We start from the raw sequence: 18,417 nt of genomic DNA, 5'->3' as shown, positions 1-18,417 counted from the left end.
AAGAAGAACAAAGCTAGAGGCATCACACTTTCTGATTTCAAACTATACTACAAAGCTACAGTAATCAAAACAGCATGGTACTGGCATAAAAATAGGTATGTAAACCAGTGGAACAGAATAGAGAGCCCAGAAATAAACCCTCACATAAGCTATCAACTGATATTTGACAAGGGAGCCAAGAATACTCAATGGGGAAAGGATGGTCTCTTCAATAAATGGGAAAACTGGATGGTCACACCAGAAAAATGAAATTGGACCCCTATCTTACACCACTCACAAAAATTAACTCAAATGGATTAAAGACTTAAACATAAGACCTGAAAACATAAAACTAGAACATAGGAAAAAAGCTCCTTGGGGCAACTAAGCCCACGTGCCACAACTATAGAAGCCTGCGCACCTCAATGAAAGATCCCGCATGCCGCAATGAAGATACCATGTGCCGCAACTAGACCCGGCACAGCCAAAATAAATAAATATTTAAAAAACAAAAAAAAAAGCCCCTAGAGCTCAGTTGGGATTTCAAATATCAGTAGGAAGGGCCTGCCAGCAAGGCATCTTCATCTCCAAGGTGATTTCTGACTCTGATGTACACTGAGCAGGACTTCAGAAAGGGGACCAAGTCCTAGATGTGAACAATGTGGATTTCCAAGTAAGCAAGCACAGCAAGGCTATTGAGATCCTGAAGACAGCTGGCGAAATCAGCATGCATGTCTGCTTTTTTTCTGTACAATTATCAATATCAAAAAGAGATGACTGTGCATTAGAGCATTGCAGCCCACAGCCCTCCACATGAATCTGCAAGGACAAGCTGGGGAGTCCCCTGCACAGCCACTGGGGAAACTGTATTCTTAGCCCCTCCCTGGCCCAGTAGAGTGGGGAGGATGGGGAGACAGACCACACACTGAGCCAGCCAGCCAACTGCATTACTCAAACTGTGTTGTGCTTTTAATTGCCTAGTTTTCTAGGTGACCTTCATTACCTGAAAGGAGAAAGATGATGGTGTCTAGGTACAGCCTAGCCTGTAGAGAACCCTGCTAGAAAAGGCAACTGACATTTATTGAATACCATGTGCTAGGCAATTACATATGTCATATTTTCATTAGATTACAGAAATCAGTAGAAAAAAGAATCTTGGGGGCCTTCTATCTAATCTGCCTGGCCGTCTCATCCCATACTTATACTACTAGTTTCATACACTTTGGAGACTCCAGTGGGACCCTGCTTTCTTCCCCTTACTCCTCCTATCCTCTCCCCCCAAAAATAAAATGCAATGTTGAGAGGAAAATATATACGTATATTTACGGATAAAATAATACAGTTCATCAAGAGATCCAATAAGAGATACCATGAAATTATCTCAATAAATGCCAAAAGATGTATTTGAGAAAACCATCACTCATTTTAAAAATTATGTTAGAATCTAAAATGAAAAATAGTGACAATATCAAATGCTGGTGAGTGTGCAGAGAAATTGTCTCTCTCACACATTGCTAGTGGGAATGTGAAATGGTACAGCCATCCTGGAAAATAGCTGGGCAGTTTCTTAAAAAACTTAACATTCACTTACCATATGTCCCAGCATTCCCACTCCTGGACATTCCAGAGAAATGAAACATGTTCCCATAAAAACTTATACGTGATTGTTCATAGCAGCTTTTTGTAATAGCCCCAAACTGGAAACAAACAAAATGTCCTATAGTAGCTGAATGGTTTTAAAAACTGTGGTACATCTATACCATGGAATACACTTGGTAATAAAAAGGAACAGACTGTTGATATATACAACAACTTGAGTGGATCTCAAGGAATTATGCTGAGTGAAAAAAGCCAATCTGAAAAGGTCACATTATATGATTCCGTAACATTCTCAAATTTTAAAAATTACAGAGATGGAGAACTCATCAGTGGTGGCAAGGGGTGAGGGATGGTGATGGGAAGGGGAAAGATGGATAAAAGAGTGGCATGAAGGAGATCTTTGTAGTGATGAAATAGTTCTGTATCTTGATTGCAATGGTGGTTACACAAATCAGTAAAATGACTACAGAATGATATAGTCTGTATTCTGTAAACTATAGAATGATGTACACATACATTATACCAATGCTAATTTTCTTTTTCCTTTTTTGGCCGCGCCATGTGGGCATGCGGGATCTTAGTTCTCCAACGCACACCCCCTGCAGTGGAAGAGAGGAGTCAACCACCAGACTGCCAGGGAAGTCCCTGTACCAATGCTAATTTTCTAATTTTGATATGATATTGTCCTGTAGTTATGTAAGATGTAACCATTGGTGAAATGGGTGGAGGGTAAATAGGGACCTCTTTACTGTCTTTGCAAACTTCTGTTTGCAATCTATAATTATCTCAAAAGTTTAAGAAATGTATTAGAAAATTAAAAATAACCAGATGTTTCTTTTGAGAGTATATCTCTCAGACATACACATTCTTTAACAATGAAACATTTAAAAATATTGTCATTAAAATAAACATTTTTTAAAAAAAGAGCAAGCATATCTATAGTGATGCTATTATTTAAGGTTGTTTTAGAAGTTCTTGCCAATACAATCAGACCTGCAACAGAAATAAAAGACTTAAGTATTGGGAAGGAAATAAAATTATCTTCATTTGCAGACAATAAAAATATGGCATAATGCCTTAAAATATGGAGAACAATCCTAAACTCTTAGAATTAATAAGGAAACTCAGGACCAAGATAATATCACAAAATTAATAGTTTAATAATCAGTTGAACTCTTTCCCCCATAATAGTAGCAGCAAAAATATAAACAATTTAGGAATAACCCTAATGAAAAAAATATACAAAACATATGTGTAAAACCTATATGATGAAAACTACAAAGCTTTACTGATAGTCAATGTTATAACAACTTGGTTTCAAATTTAAACCTGTAAATGTAAAAACAATAATAAAAGCAATGCATGCATTCTAATCGTTTTGGTAAGATTTAGAAATTCTTGCAGTTACTAGTAACATAATCCAATGAATTACTAGCAAAAATGTTTATATTACCTAGCTCTGCATCACCCCAAACAGCCATTGGCCATGGGAATTATGGCTAGCCTACATTGTCTGAATTGATATGTACTCTAAGTATAAAATATAGAGCAGATTTTGAAGACTTAGTGTAAAAAATGTAAAATACCTCATTCATAACTTTATAATGATTACATGTTGATATAATATTTTGGATACATTAAGTTATGTAAAATATATTATTAAAATAGTGGTTACTACCTAATTCAAAACTACATATATTGGCTCACCTTTGCGGCTCACATATTTCAATTGGACAGCTAGTGCTGTTCGAGCATTTTCCTTTTTTTTTCTTCCAGCTTTATTGCGATATAATTGACATACAGCACTGTATAAGTTTAAGCTGTACAGCATAATGATTTGACTTACATACATAATTAATTATCACAATAAGTTTAGTGAACATCCGTCATCTCACAAAGACACAAAATAAAAGAAATAGAAAACAAGTATTTCCCTTTGTGATGAGAACTCTTAGGTTTTACTCCCAACTTTCATATATAACATACAGCAGTGTTTATTATCTTTATCATGTTGTACAGTACATCCCTAGTACTTATTTATCTTATAACTGGAAGTTTGTACCTTTTTTTTTTTCTGTCCGTGCCACATGGCTTAAAGGATCCTAGTTCCCAGACGAGCGAGCCAACATGGGCCCTCGGCAGTGAAAGCATGGAGTGCTAACCACTGGAAGTCTGTACCTTTTGATCACCCTCATCCAGTTCCCCTTTGTGCCTCTGGTAAACACAAATCTGATCTCTTTTCTATGAGGCTGTTTCTAAAGTATAATTGACCTACAACACTATGTTAGTTCCTGTTATACAATATAGTGATTCAGTATTTCTGTACATTTCAAAATGATCATCACAATAAGTCTAGTTACCGTCTGTCACCATAAAAAGATATTACATAATTATTGACTATATTCCCCACAATGTACATTTCATACTTGTGACCCATTTATTTTGCAACTGGAAATTTCTACCTATTAATCTCCCTCACTTACTTCTCTCCTCCCTTGCTCCCCTTCCCTCTGGCAGCCAACTGTTTGTGCTCTGTATTTGTAACTGTTTCTGTTTTGTTATATTTGTTCATTTGTTTTTTAGATTCCACTTATGAATGAAATCATATAGGATTTGTCTTTCCCTGTTTGACTTATTTCATTTAACTTAATACCCTATAGGTCCATCCATTTTGACAATAATGGCAAGATTTCATTCCTTTTTATGACTGAGTAGCTTTCCATTCTGTGTGTGTATATATATATGTATGTATCATATATATATATATCACATCTTCTTTATCCATTCATCTATTGATGGGAACGTAGGTTGCTTCTCGGCTATTATAAATAATGCTACAATGAACATAGGGGTGCATATATCTTTTCTAATTAGTGTTTTCATTGGATAAATACCCAGGAGTGGTATGTACTTACTGCCATTTTGTTAATTTGGGGGTTGTTTTTGTAGTTCTTTTTTGTTCCTTTTTTCTTCTTTTGCTCCCTTCCCTTGTGATTTGATGACTATCTTTAGTGTTATGTTTGGATTCCTTTCTCTTGTGTTTGTGCATATATCTGTTACAGGTTTTTGGTTTGTGGTTACCATGAGGTTTATATATAGCAATCTTTATATATACATGATTATTTTAAGTTGCTGATCTCTTAAGTTTTAATGCATTTTTACAACTCTGCATTTTTACTCCATCCCCCCTCCATGTTTACCGTTTCTGACATCACATTTTACATCTTTTTGTTTTGTGGATCCCTTAACCACTTATTGCAGACATAGATGAGTCTACTACTTTTGTCTTTTAACCTTCCTCTAGCTTTATACATGGTTGATTACTATCTTTACTGTATATTTGCCTTTACCAATGAGATTTTTCCTTTCATACATTTCATATTTTTAGTTGTGGCCTTTTCTTTTCTGCTTAGAGAGGTCCCTTTAACATTTCTTATAGAGCTGGTTTCATGGTGCTACATTCTTAGCTTTTGCTTGTCTGTCAAACTTTGTGTGATTTTGTGTGCACCCTTTAAGAGTGGAGTATCTTTCCAAAGACAGCCTCTTCAATAAGTGGTGCTGGGAAAACTGGACAGCTACATGTAAAAGAATGAAATTAGAACACTCCCTAACACCATATACAAAAATAAACTCAAAATGGATTAAAGGCCTAAATGTAAGACCAGACACTCTAAAACTCTTAGAGGAAAACATAGGCAGAACACTCCATGACATAAATCACAGCAAGATCCTTTTATTGACCCACCTCCTAGAGTAATGGAAATAAAAACAAAAATAAAAAAATGGGACCTAATGAAACTTCAAAGCTTTTGCACAGCAAAGGAAACCATAAACAAGACCAAAAGACAACCCTCAGAATGGGAGAAAATATTTGCAGATGAAGCAACTGACAAAGGATTAACCTCCAAAATTTACAAGCAGCTCATGCAGCTCAATATCAAAAAAACAAACAACCCAATCCAAACATGGACAGAAGACCTAAATAGACATTTCTCCAAAGAAGATATACAGATTGCCAACAAACACATGAAAGAATGCTCAACATCATTAATCATTAGAGAAATGCAAATCAAACCCACAATGAGGCATCACCTCACACTGGTCAGAATGGTCATCATCAAAATATCTAGAAACAATAAATGCTGGAGAAGGTGTGAAGAAAAGGCAGCACCCCTGCACCGCTGGTGGAAATGTAAATTGGTACAGCTACCATGGAGAACAGTATGGAGGTTCCTTAAAAAACTAAAAATAGAACTACCATACGACCCAGAAATCCACTACTGGGCATATACCCTGAGAAAACCATAATTCAAAAAGAGTCATGTACCACAATGTTCATTGCAGCTCTATTTACAAAAGCCAGGACATGGAAGCACCCTAAGTGTCCATGAACAGATGAATGGATAAAGAAGATGTGGCACATATATACAATGGAATATTACTCAGCCATAAAAAGAAACGAAATTGAGTTATTTGTAGTGAGGTGGATGGACCTAGAGTCTGTCATACAGAGTGAAGTTAAGTCAGAAAGAGAAAAACAAATACCGTATGCTAACACATATAATATGGAATCTAAAAAAAAAAAAAGAGTTCTGAATAACCTAGAGGCAGGACAGGAATAAAGACACAGATGTAGAGAATGGACTTGAGGACACAGGAGGAATAGTAAGCTGGGACGAAGTGAGAGAGTGGCATGGACATATATACACTACCAAATGTAAAATAGATAGCTAGTGGGAAGCAGCCGCATAGCCCAGGGAGATCAGCTGGGTGCTTTGTGTCCACCTAGAGGGGTGGGATAGGGAGGGTGGGAGGGAGATGCAAGACGAAGGAGATATGGGGATGTATGTATATGTATAGCTGATTCACTTTGTTATAAAACAGAAACTAACACACCATTGTAAAGCAATTATACTCCAATAAAGATGTTAAAAAAAAGAGTGGAGTCTCTTTCCTACAGCCCTCTGGCTCTTCTGAAAGCAAGCCCTGCTGGCTTTCAAAGCCAAACGTTCTGGTGTCTTGTCTTCCTGGTGCAAGACCCCCAGTCTGGGGATCCTCATGAGGGGCTCAGACCCCTCACTCCTTAAGGAGAACATGTGCAATTGTAATTATCCTCCTGTTTGGGGGTCGCCCACCTGGGGGTCTTGACTGTACTGTGTCGCCACCCCTCCTACCCACCTTGTTATGGTTCCTTCTTTATATCTTTGGTTGTAGAAGATCTTTTCTGCTAGACTTCGGGCCTTTCTCATCAATAGTTGCTCTGTAAACAGCTGTAATCTTGCTGTGCACGAGGAAGGAGGTGCGCTCAGGGTCTTCCTACGCTGCCATCTTGGCCACTCCCCCATTTTAGCTTTTCCGTGTCACGCTTTCATGTACCTATAGACCTTACTACCCATTAGAATTACTTGGGAGCTTTAACAAAATGCCTGTGCCCTATCCCAAGTAATACAATTGGTGTTGGTGGCATTGGTATGACCTTAAATCTCCCCAGGTGATTCTAATATACACCCAAGATAAATAAGCACCACTACTGACCCCAAGCTATCAGGCCCTAGAGAATTCTTTTTCACATTTTTCAATTTATATAATTAAGAAAAGGCACTCTGCAGGCTAAGAAGTAACATTTGAATGTGAGTGCAAATATGTGGTGCCAGTTCCATTCTGGATCGATACCTCCCGTGACTGATCAAAACAAGATGTGAATTTTTCCCAGATGATCATTGCCTACTCAAGGCAAATGTTTCAGTTTATAAAAACAAAGTAATGAATTTTTTTTAAGTTCTACATGATCCTCGGCTGAGTACAATTACAAGTATTTGTGTTGGATGGAATTTAAGACACAGAAGGTTTGTGTGCTTTCTCCCCTTTTCTGATCATAGCATCTCTAGGAGGTGGGCAGAGCAAGAGTTTTTATCCCCATTTCTAAAGGAGGACACAGAGGCCCACAGAGGGCAAGTGGGTCTCCTAAGGTTGTGTGGCTAGTAATGTAACATAGCCTAGGCTCCAACACACCTCTCTATATCTGTCCAAGGCCCTTTCCAACCTAATTATCAGGACAAATCACCACCACCTGTGACAAAAGGATATTTGTCCAGAGGATCTTCCCCTTGATTGGCCCTGGGGAAGGACTTTAGTTTATACTAGACAGTCCTGCTGAAGTACATGACACTAAGCCATCAACTTAAATGCAAAATAGTTCATGTTCAAAGATGAGTCAAAATATGATTAACTCAATGAAACATGTGCCCAAGAATTTTCAGCTTCCAAGAAACCAATAATGCATTATTCTCCAGTAAAAAGTCTGCTTACTATCAAGGAGACAGTATGTAGGAGCATGAACTTTGGGGTCTAACAGATCTGCATTTGCCTCCGGGTGCTGCCCCTCACTAAGCTGTGTGAACCTGGGCATCCCACTTCTCTTATTATTGAATGTAATAACTGTCTATCGGCAGTAGACACTGCAAAGTCCTTGAGCTTCTATAGAACATACATCATGGTCCCTCCCCTCAAGAATTCTCAGTACTTTGGAGAAGTGGGTCTTTAAATACCAGAAAACCAGAGCTGCTCTGAAGCTGCTGGGAGAGCACTGCAGGAGCCTGAAGATCCTGGTGCAGGAAAAAATTATATAGATTTATAGAGAAAGATAAAGCAAATGTGGCAAAAGTTTAACAACTGGTGAATCTAGGTATATGGGTATTCATTGTATATTTTGCAACTTTTCTATAGGTTGGAAAATTTTCCAGATAAAAAGTTGGCGGTGTAAGAGTTAAAAAAAAATTAAATATTAAAATATTTAGTAATAAACTAGTGAGAAATATGAAAGTTTATTATGAAGAAAACTCCTAAATATTACTGAGGTTTATAAAACATGACTTGAACAAATAGGAGAGACACGCCTTGGGTAGGAAGACTCTAAATTGGGGGTGGGGACAAGAATAAGAAATATTATGGACTGAATTGTGTCTCTGTGCCCCAAAATTCATATATAGGAGCCCTAATCCCCAATGTGACTGTATTTGGAGATAGGGCCTTTAAAGAAGTAATTAAGGTTAAATGAGGTCATAAGGGTGGGGCCCTAATCCGTTAGGACTGGTGTCCTTATGAGAAGAGGGAGACCAGAGCTCATTCTTTTTACACCCACAGAGGAAAGACTCATCAAGAAGACAGCCGTCTGCAAGTAAGGAAGAGAGGCCTTACCAGAAACTAACCCTGTTTGCACTTGGATCTGGGACTTACAGACTCCAGACTTTAGGAAATAAATTTCTGTTGTTTAAGCCACCCAAGCCTGTGGCACTTTGTTAAGGCAGCCCAAGCCCACTAAGACAAGAAGTAAAGTGCTTCATCCAGGGCCAAGGTCCCACAGTGAGGAAATACTGGAGCCTAGATTTGTACCCAGAGCTATCTGGGCCCTCTCTCCATGAAGTGATTGGGTGAGTCAGGTCAGTGCTTCTCAAATGTTAGTGGGTATCAAAATTGCCTGGGGTGGAAAATCAGGGATTTTTCCTTACCCTGATTCTAGGGGGTCTATGTGAAGCCCGAAATTCTGCATTTTAATAAGCGATGTCCCCACCAGGTGATTCTGTTGAAGGTGGTCCCAGACCACATTTTGAGAAATGCTGTTCTAATCTGAGCCTGGAGGTTCAGAAAGATGCAGGAGGGAGCAGATGACCCCCAAGGGACATGCATGTAATATTTCTACAAATATATGCAGAAAATATTGTTAGCCTCTGAGAAGAAGGCTTATGGGTCTGATATGAGAGTGAGACTTACTTTAAAATTCTTGTTTTGTTTCATATTTTTTAACCTTAAGCATGTGTTCTTTTTCAGTCAAAAAACTAACTTGAGGAACTTCCCTGGTGGCACAGTGGTTGAGAAACCGCCTGCCAATGCAGGGGACATGGGTTCGATCCCTGGTCTGGGAAGATCCCACATGCTGCAGAGCAACTAAGCCCGTGTGCCACAACTACTGAGCCTGCGCTCTAGAGCCCGCAAGCCACAACTACTGAGCCCACATACCACAACTACTGAAGCCCACGCTCCTAGAGCCCATGCTCTGCAACAAGAGAAGCCACCACAATGAGAAGCCTGTACACTGCCAACAAAGAGTAGCCGCCCCTGCTTGCTGCAACTAGAGAAAGCCCGCGTGCAGTATAGAAGACCCATCACAGCTAAAAATAAAAAAATAAAAAAACAATGGGCTTCCCTGGTGGCGCAGTGGTTGAGAAACCGCCTGCCAATGCAGCGGACATGGGTTCAAGCCCTGGTCCGGGAAGATCCCACCTGCCGCAGAGCGACTAAGCCCGTGCGCCACAAACTACTGAGCCTGTGCTCTAGAGCCCCGCGAGCAACAACTACGGAGCCCGTGCGCCACACCTACTGAAGCCCACGCACCTGGAGACCGTGCTCCACAACAAGAGAAGCCACCGCGATAAGCCCACGCACCGCAACGAGGAGTGGCCCCCGCTCACCGCAACTAGAGAAAGCTCGCACACAGCAACGAAGACCCAACGCAGACAAAAATAAATAAATAAAATTAATTTTAAAAAACCCCAAAAAACTAACTTGAAAAAGGAGATCATGAATTTAAAGAGCTTATTATTAGGGTACTGCCCAACATATAGTAGGTGCTCAATAAGTAAAAATTCCTTTTTTTGTCTTCCACTCAAAACATTTGCCGTTCCTTCACTTCCCTCCCTTGTCCCTTCCCACAGTATCTCCATTTGTGCATTTGATCTATATTAATTTAATGCATATTATATGCCAGACATGGGTCTAAAAGTATAGGTGGTTGCATAAACAGACACAGTCCCTCCCTGCCTGAAAGGAGTGTCTACTCCCCATCCTCACCTCTGACAATCTTTTTTTTTTTTTTTTTTGTGGTACGCGGGCCCTCACTGTCGTGGCCTCTCCCGTTGCGGAGCACAGGCTACAGACGCGCAGGCTCAGCGGTCATGGCTCACGGGCCTAGCCGCTCTGCGGCATGTGGGATCTTCCCGGACCGGGGCACGAACCCGTGTCCCCTGCATCGGCAGGCGGACTCTTAACCACTGCGCCACCAGGGAAGCCCACCTCTGGCAATTTTGACTTAACTCCTGCCTACCTAGCTCTATACAGGCCATCCCTCCACACAAGCCTAAAGTAGCTTTCCCACTCTCTTCCTTCAGAATCTGACCTAAATTCTTCTCCATGGAGCCTCTGGACCCCCAGTGACATTCTCAGCAGAGGGACTCACTAGAGCCTAGGGCCAGCTTCCTGCTGCCCTCTGGTGGGGCTCCCTGGGGCTCACAGTCCCTCTAAATTTCTAGGACCCAGGGCTGGTTTCCACAGCACCCATGCATGGCCTCTGCGTGTGGCCTCTGCTCTCTCACGGCTTGGAGGCTCAGGGTCAGCCTTCCTACCCCGAGCATGAGTGATCCAGGTAACAAGGCCTTTTCTGCCCTAGCTTCAAAAGTCCTAAAGTCACTTTTTTTGAATTCTAATATTGATAAGCAAGTCACAGGCCTGGCAGATTGATAGGGAGGACGATTAGACTCCACCTCTTGAGTGGAGAACAAAAAGAGTTTGATATAGACAATCTCCCACACTCAGGGTGTATCCAGGCACCCCACTTACTGCCCAGCACAGGACAGTGGGCCTGAGCGGAGCCCAGCTAGAAATGGGGTGGAGGTAAGATGGGAGAGAAGGTGGACTCATCTCTCCTCAGACAATTTCACTTGACCATGGCTTCAGGTTCTACTCCTCCCTGAAGATGCTACATCTCCTGCCTAGAGCTTTTTTCTCTGAGCTTCAGACCAGTATGTCCAACTGCCTGTCTGCTTTCCCTTTCTCTGCCTTGGTGTCTTTCGGAAAATGGAGGTGCTGATGCTCTCTACTCATAGAGTGACTATCAGAATTAAATGAGATAATACTGATAATGCCCTTAGTGTAATGTCTCGCACGTGTAAGTGCTCAGTGTTACTATTATTTGACCTAATTGGATATCTTATACAGTTCAAACTCAACATCTCCAAAACTGAACTCATAATGTACAGCCCACACCTGCCCTGCTCCACCCAGTGTTCGTCTTCATGAATGACTGCCACCCCTGCTTCTGCCCGTGCCAGAGACTGGCAGTCATCTTTCATACCTCTTTCACTCCCCACATCCAACCCAACGCCAAGTCTTAACAGGTTTATGGTCTAGATTTTTCTCTAACTACTCCACTCTTCTCCACCTCTACCCTGACACCTTAGTCCGAGCTGCAGTCATTTCTCCTTTGGACTCTGGCCTCTCTGGTCTCCCAAATTCACTAGGTCCAGTTCATCTTCCACCCACCCTCATCCATTCTTCACCCAGTGGGCAGCCAGAATATTTAAAAAATGTAAAGCTGATCATGTCACTCGCCTTAATTAAAACCCTATTGCTCTAAGGAAAAGACCGTCCCTTTCAAAGGCCTACAAAGTTCTGTGGGTCTGGCCCCTGCCTCCCTCCCCCACTCACTGGGCTCCCTCTGCCATAAGGCCTTTGTATGGGCCATTTCCTGTGCCTGGAATGCCCACTGCATTTCCCCACTTCACTCCCCCTTACGTCAGACAACAGCTCAAGAGTCACATCCTCAGGGAAGCCTTCTCTACCCACCTTGGTGAGATTCCCCCACCAGACCACCAGACCACCCGACCACCCAACCACCCATAGGCTCTTGTAGCACCAGACCCATCTCCTCTGTAGAACTGGTTACCATTGGCATCTGCGTTTGTATGGTGATCGTTTAATTAGCATCTCTCCCCTCCAAAACCCTGTAGGCTCCATGAGAGCAGGGACCGTGTCTAGTTTTGTTCACTATTGTATCTCAAAGCCTAAAAGAGCAGCTGACACACAGTTCAATAAACATTTGTTGATTGGATGGATGGATGGATGAGAGAGGAGAGGAGAGGGGCCAGGGCCGTTGTAATAAGCACCTAGAGAATGTTGCTGAATGAAGAAATAAATGGTCAGGTTGGGCAGAGCCCAGGAAATGACTCACAGCCGATTTTCCATCCTTCAGGCATGCCAGAAAGGAATGTTATGATGTAAGAAAAAGTGATTTAGTCAGGACTGGAAACACATCCTCCCTACCCCAGGGCCTCTCTTCTGGAGGTGCTGGAGACTTGAATAGTTTCACCTGCTTCCAGAACTTAGCATGGCATTGCCCGGGCGGGGCGGGGGTGGGGGGTGGGGGGGCGGGGGGGAGGTGGCTTCCAGTCTATCTGGTCCAATCTCCTTCTTTTCTAGTAAGGATCAGCCAGGCAGTGAGACTTGCCAAAGTTCACACAGCACCTCTGGGGGCCAGTGCAGGGATGGAGAAAACAGGGCTCAGGCACCGACAGACTGGGTTCCATTCTGGCTGTGCTACTCACAGACGCCCTGTCCCAGGCTCTTTGCCCAGTGGTAGGAGGGGACCTAAGTCTTATCACCTGAATGGCTAACTGACCACACCCCCAAATCCCAGTTCAGCTTCCTCGGTGACCCCCCTGCCATGCATTCTGGGTGGCATCCCACACCCACCCAAATGACTACTTGACTTTCCTTTCCAGCCCTACCCAATCTTTATCTTGCTTTCAAAGGTCAGAGACCTATCCTGGTCAGACAGTAATCCTTCCACAACGTAGAGTGTGTCACACCCCAAGCTGCTTTGAAAAAATAGGAAGAAATAAGACTTTGTTTCTAAAATCTAGTGTCCAGTCTCTGTGGCCTCATATTGGTCATGTGACCTTGGGCAAGGGATTTTACTTCCAGTTTACAAGAGGAAGCTGAGGCAAAGAGAAGTTTAATAACTTCTGTGGTACAGGGTTGCTGTAAAGGTCCAGTGAGATTACTGAGGCAAAACTGTCTGTGACCCGTAAGTTCCTGATCCTGAGTTAGAGGTGGTTAGAGCTCGGGGTGACTTGCATGAATAATAGCACTTTAGTTAGTTTAGTGTAGGGCTTTACAGTTACAAAAGGCAATCAGGCCCTTCGAATCTTTGTGAATTTGTTAATAGATAACTGTTCCGAGTAGGCTCTCAAGTAATGTGCCAGACCCTCTAGGAAATGTTATGTGTCCAATGATGAGATTTCAAACACTGCAGTAAGTTAGCTGGAGAGATTTAGGGCAAGTGGGGGTGGGGGTGGGGGGTCTAATGACCCTCAGAGGGTAGGGTACCAAATCAGTCTTCCATGAAGACCAGTCTGGCCCCAATCTTTGAGCCAAAAGCCATGCTGGTGAGGTGTGAGGGCCAGTGCTGATGGCCCATGCTGAGAGACTCCCAGATCAGTCAAAAGCCCTTTCCCTGGACTAGAAGAGTGGATGGTGGCAGAGCAGGACCCCCAGTGACACAGGACCATCCCATACCTCCAGCACTAGATTGTCTCTGTCCCAAGTCCCCGTTGCATTCCAGGCCCAGTACCATGGCACCCCCACAGAAGCACCACAAAGGCAACCCAGTACCTCCAACCTCCAGCCTGTTGGTCAGTGCCTGAGTGGAGAAGAGCACAGCCTCAAAGCAGCCCTTCCCCCCTTGGATGCCCCAGCCCGGCTCATCCTCACGCACACTGACTGCCAGAAGCAGAGACAGTGCCCTCACAGAGATAGCATGCTTTGTGCTTTTCCAAGTTCTTCCTCCTCTTCCATCTCCTCCCCCCTCACCACGGCCCTGTGAAGTAGAGCTCCATGTGAGACCCAGCAAGACACATGGGGAGCTGCTATCCAGCAGTAAAAACCATACTCCTTTTGAGTGATGAGCTTCCCATCCCTGGAGGAGTTCAAGCAGAAACTGAACTGCCACCTGTAATGATCACAACCCAAAGGAAACAGTAGGACCTGTGGACTCTACTGTTGTGATCTCCCACCTGCTCCTGTCTCTCCAGGTCCTGCCTGTGACCACCCAAGCTCTATGAGCAACCTGCCACTCTCCTGCCCTCCTGGCCTTACAGCAAATAGCTCTATGTCTCCTACAGAATAGTCTAGCAGCTTGGCCTGGACCTGGGCCCTCTGAGAGTTGATCTAACTTCTTTCCTAGGCTTTTCAGTCCCTACCACTGAGTTCATCAGCCAAACTAGAATACTCACTGGACCCTCACACTGCACACGCTCCTACCTCATACTCTGCGCATGCTGTTCCCTCTGCAGAGGAGGTCCTTTTCCTGGAGTGCATCCCTCCCCTTTCCCAGAATGCCCTTCAAAATGCAGCTCATCTGCCATCTCCTCTGTGAAGCCCTCCCAAATTCTCTGATTTTTCCTTACCACTTTATCTGCACCTCTCTTCTGAAGTTAACTTCAACCTTGTGAGATTAATGACTAATGTGCCCTACCTCACACTAGTCTAAAACTCTTTTTTAAGGTGCAGGATCAGGTGTGAGTCATCTTATTAACATCTGGCATAGCACATGCATGTTGAATGAATTAGTGATGAATCTAGACCCTAAATTGCTGTTCACTGCTGTCTAGAATGCTTGTCACAAAAGTGCTCAATAAATATTTGTGGAGTGAATGAATTGCATTTATAACTCTAGACCCTGTAGAGACTTTTAAAATGAATTATGTTGGGCATACAAAAAGACAGAATATAACAAAACCCCTTGTACCTATCACCTAGCTTATGAAATAAAACCTGACAGACACAGTTGAAACTCTCCGTGTAGCCCTGCCCAGTCTTGCCCACCTCCTTCCCCCTGGAGGAATCACTATCTTGATTTGGAGATTTATCATTCCCAAGCTGCTGCTACACGTCACAGCAGCAGGGAACAGTGTATGAAGCAGTTTGACTGCCTGCAGGTGAGACTGGGAGCCGGGAACAGCACTAGCTTAGACCTGAAAGACAACTCTTATCCTTAGCTTAAGAGAACTCTAATTTCTATTCGTAGGTAAGAAAACGAGAGGGAGAGAATTCCCTGGCGGTCAGTGACTACAACTCCGTGCTTTCACTGCAGAGGTTGTGGGTTCACTCCCCGGTCAGGGAATTAAGATCCCGCAAGTCTTGTGGCGCGGCCAAAAAAAAAAAAAGAAAATAAGAGAGAAATAATAGTAAAAACTGCTTATACTGAGACTTCTGAAGATTTAAAATTTTGATTTCTCTAATGGATATATTGTCATATATTAGGCATCAGCTAAAATATTACTCAATTTTTTTAATTGGTTTGTCTAGAACACGGGTCTTTATTATTTGCACTTCTCTTAAAAAAAAAAAAGAAAAGAACAAAACCTGAGAAAATGGATAAGAGGCATCAATTGTAGTGACAGGAACACCAGGCATCTGAATGGCCTTAGTTTGAGTTACCTTTTCTGAGCCTCAATTTCCCCATCTTTAAAATGGGGGTAATTTTCTCACATAAATGAATTTATGCCAAACCTCCTTCCAAAAAAATCTAGAATCAACTTTTTGGGAAGTTGTGAAAATCAAAGAAAAAACAAATGTGAGAGTACTTTTAAATTATAAGAAGCTGCTGGTATAGGGTACTGTTAGCTTCAAAACACACACACACACACACACACACACACACACACACACACACACACACACACACACACACACACACACACACACACACACACACACACACACACACACACACCACACCCCCTAGTGGTAGAAAGAGTAATTGCATCTGGATACAATTCCATATTGTCTGTATACTATACTGTATAGCGAGCATTCCAATTCAGATGCTTACAAGGATTACTGGACATTTGAGGAAAGCCTTTAACATAAAAGACAAACAAACAAAAAAGGATCTCAAAGAAAATATACAATGTAGAGGCAGAAAAAGTTTATCTGTGAAACAAGAGGTTTCTATGAAAAGCAAGTTCAGGGAACAAAAATGAGCTCTGAGCAGTGATGAGCTGGATCTGGCTCATAAGGGCTAACAATACCCAACTGTTACTTTCTGAGGAATTCTGAAAGCTAGTTAAGCACAGGGCATTACTCAAAATTAAATTATATAAACTCGAAGGTAAATAAATTATTTTTAAAACAATTTAAGAAATAAAGCTCATCACTTCCTAATTATTTTACATCATTTTATCATCTATAGTCTTGAAGTCATTTATGTTTACTGTTTCTGTATAGGCAAAATACTATGTAGTTGCTCTACTGCCAAGTATCTCTTCCCAGCTCCATCCCACTGGTAGCTTGAAATTGGCCATCATGGGATTTTTTACATCACAGAATAGGTAAACACTACAAATCAGTGCCCAACCCCCCCCCCCAGAGATTTAAACATTCACCTACATATATGTAAATATTATATATATATATATACACATATACACACGCCATCCAGCATACATATAACATTTACCAATATACCACTGGCTCTGGGAAATTAAAAATATAAAGGTAGAAATGGAAAAACTTAGTAAGACTGGAAGATAAAGTGGAAACCTCTCAGAAGGAAAAGCAATGGACAATAGTTGGTAAAAGATGAAAAAAAATAGAGGATCAGTCCAGAAATCTAATGTGCAAATAATGAGTTCCAGAAAAAGAACACAGAAAATAGTGTGGAAGAAATATTAAAGGAGTAATTCCAGAAAATTTCCCAGAACTGCAAGACAATTTTGAAACTGAAATAGCTCACTGAGTACCTTGCAGAACAAATGAAAAAAGATAAAACCAAGGCATTATTGCAAATCTCAGAACACTAAGCAATCCTAGAACACAGAGACAATCCTAAAAGCATCAGGTCAAGAAAAGAAGAAAAAAAACCCAAAAGAAAAAAAAAAGGTTATAAACAAAGGAGTGGGATACAGAATGACATCTGACTTCTCAACAACAGTTTTTGTTCGTTTTTAGTTTAAAACAGTAAGCAGTGCTAAAACTCTTTAGGAAAAATTATTTCCAATCTAGAGTCTACTCCCAGTCAAATTCTATCACTCAACAATGAGAGTTGTAAAGACTTTTTCCAAGATCTCAAGTTTTTTCATCTCTCGTGTGCATTCATTCAACCAATATTTGAGAACCTACTATGTGCCAGACACTATTCTAAATTCTAGGGATATAGCAGTGAACAAACAGGTCCTTGCTCTATGGGGCTTTCTTATAATCTGAAAATATCAACATAGCATGTCAGGTAGTAATCAGTACTCTGAAGAACAGCAGGGCTAGGGGGATGGAGAGTTGGGTGGGAGGGAGCTCTTTCAGACAGCGCCCCGCTTGAGGCTACAGTTGAACAGAGACCTCAATGAAGAAGCCATGCAGATGTCTGGGGGAAGAACTTTCCAGGCAGAGGAATAAACAAGGGCAATGGCCTAGGGAGGAGTGTTTGTGAAACCAGGCTGGTGTGACTGGGAAGGGTGGCAGGAGATGAACGCAGAGGCCACACCACTTTGAGTTGGATACTTCCCTTTTGTCCCCCCACACCCACTTGCCACCCTGTTCTGCCGCCTGGGAAGCTGATGTTTATGGCCCATGTCAACAAGCTCCCTTGACCTCTGGCTTCCTATGAGATTTGGCCAATGGGAGGCACCTGCAAGAAATCAGAGGGCAGGAGTCGTCTTTACCCAGATGACCTTCAGCAGCTTGGAGTTCCCCTGTGCACTTCAGGTTGGGGGTGGGTGTCCCTAATGCCTCTCCAGGGTTGCCAGCTCCAGGAAACCAGATTGCATGCCTTGTGGCTTCCCTAAACCCCACTGGCACCTCTGTAAAGAGTTCCTTTAGTACACACTCTCCCAATTCCTCAATTTGAGTGTGACATCCACCTGTTTTCCTGCCAGGATCCTAATACTCCTTTGTAAGGCAAAATAAGGATTTTATTCTTAAGGAGATGGAAACCACTGGAGGTTTTTAAGCATGTGGGACACCGTGTGACTTAGATTTTAAAAGACCACTCTAGATGGATGCAGTAAACTT

This window comes from Delphinapterus leucas, chromosome 7 (genome assembly GCF_059928025.1).
Source record: "Delphinapterus leucas isolate spDelLeu-1000000601 "Yukka" chromosome 7, BTC_Dleu_Yukka2, whole genome shotgun sequence".
Lineage (NCBI taxonomy): Eukaryota > Metazoa > Chordata > Mammalia > Artiodactyla > Monodontidae > Delphinapterus > Delphinapterus leucas.
Note: the sequence above shows the minus strand (reverse complement) of the source record.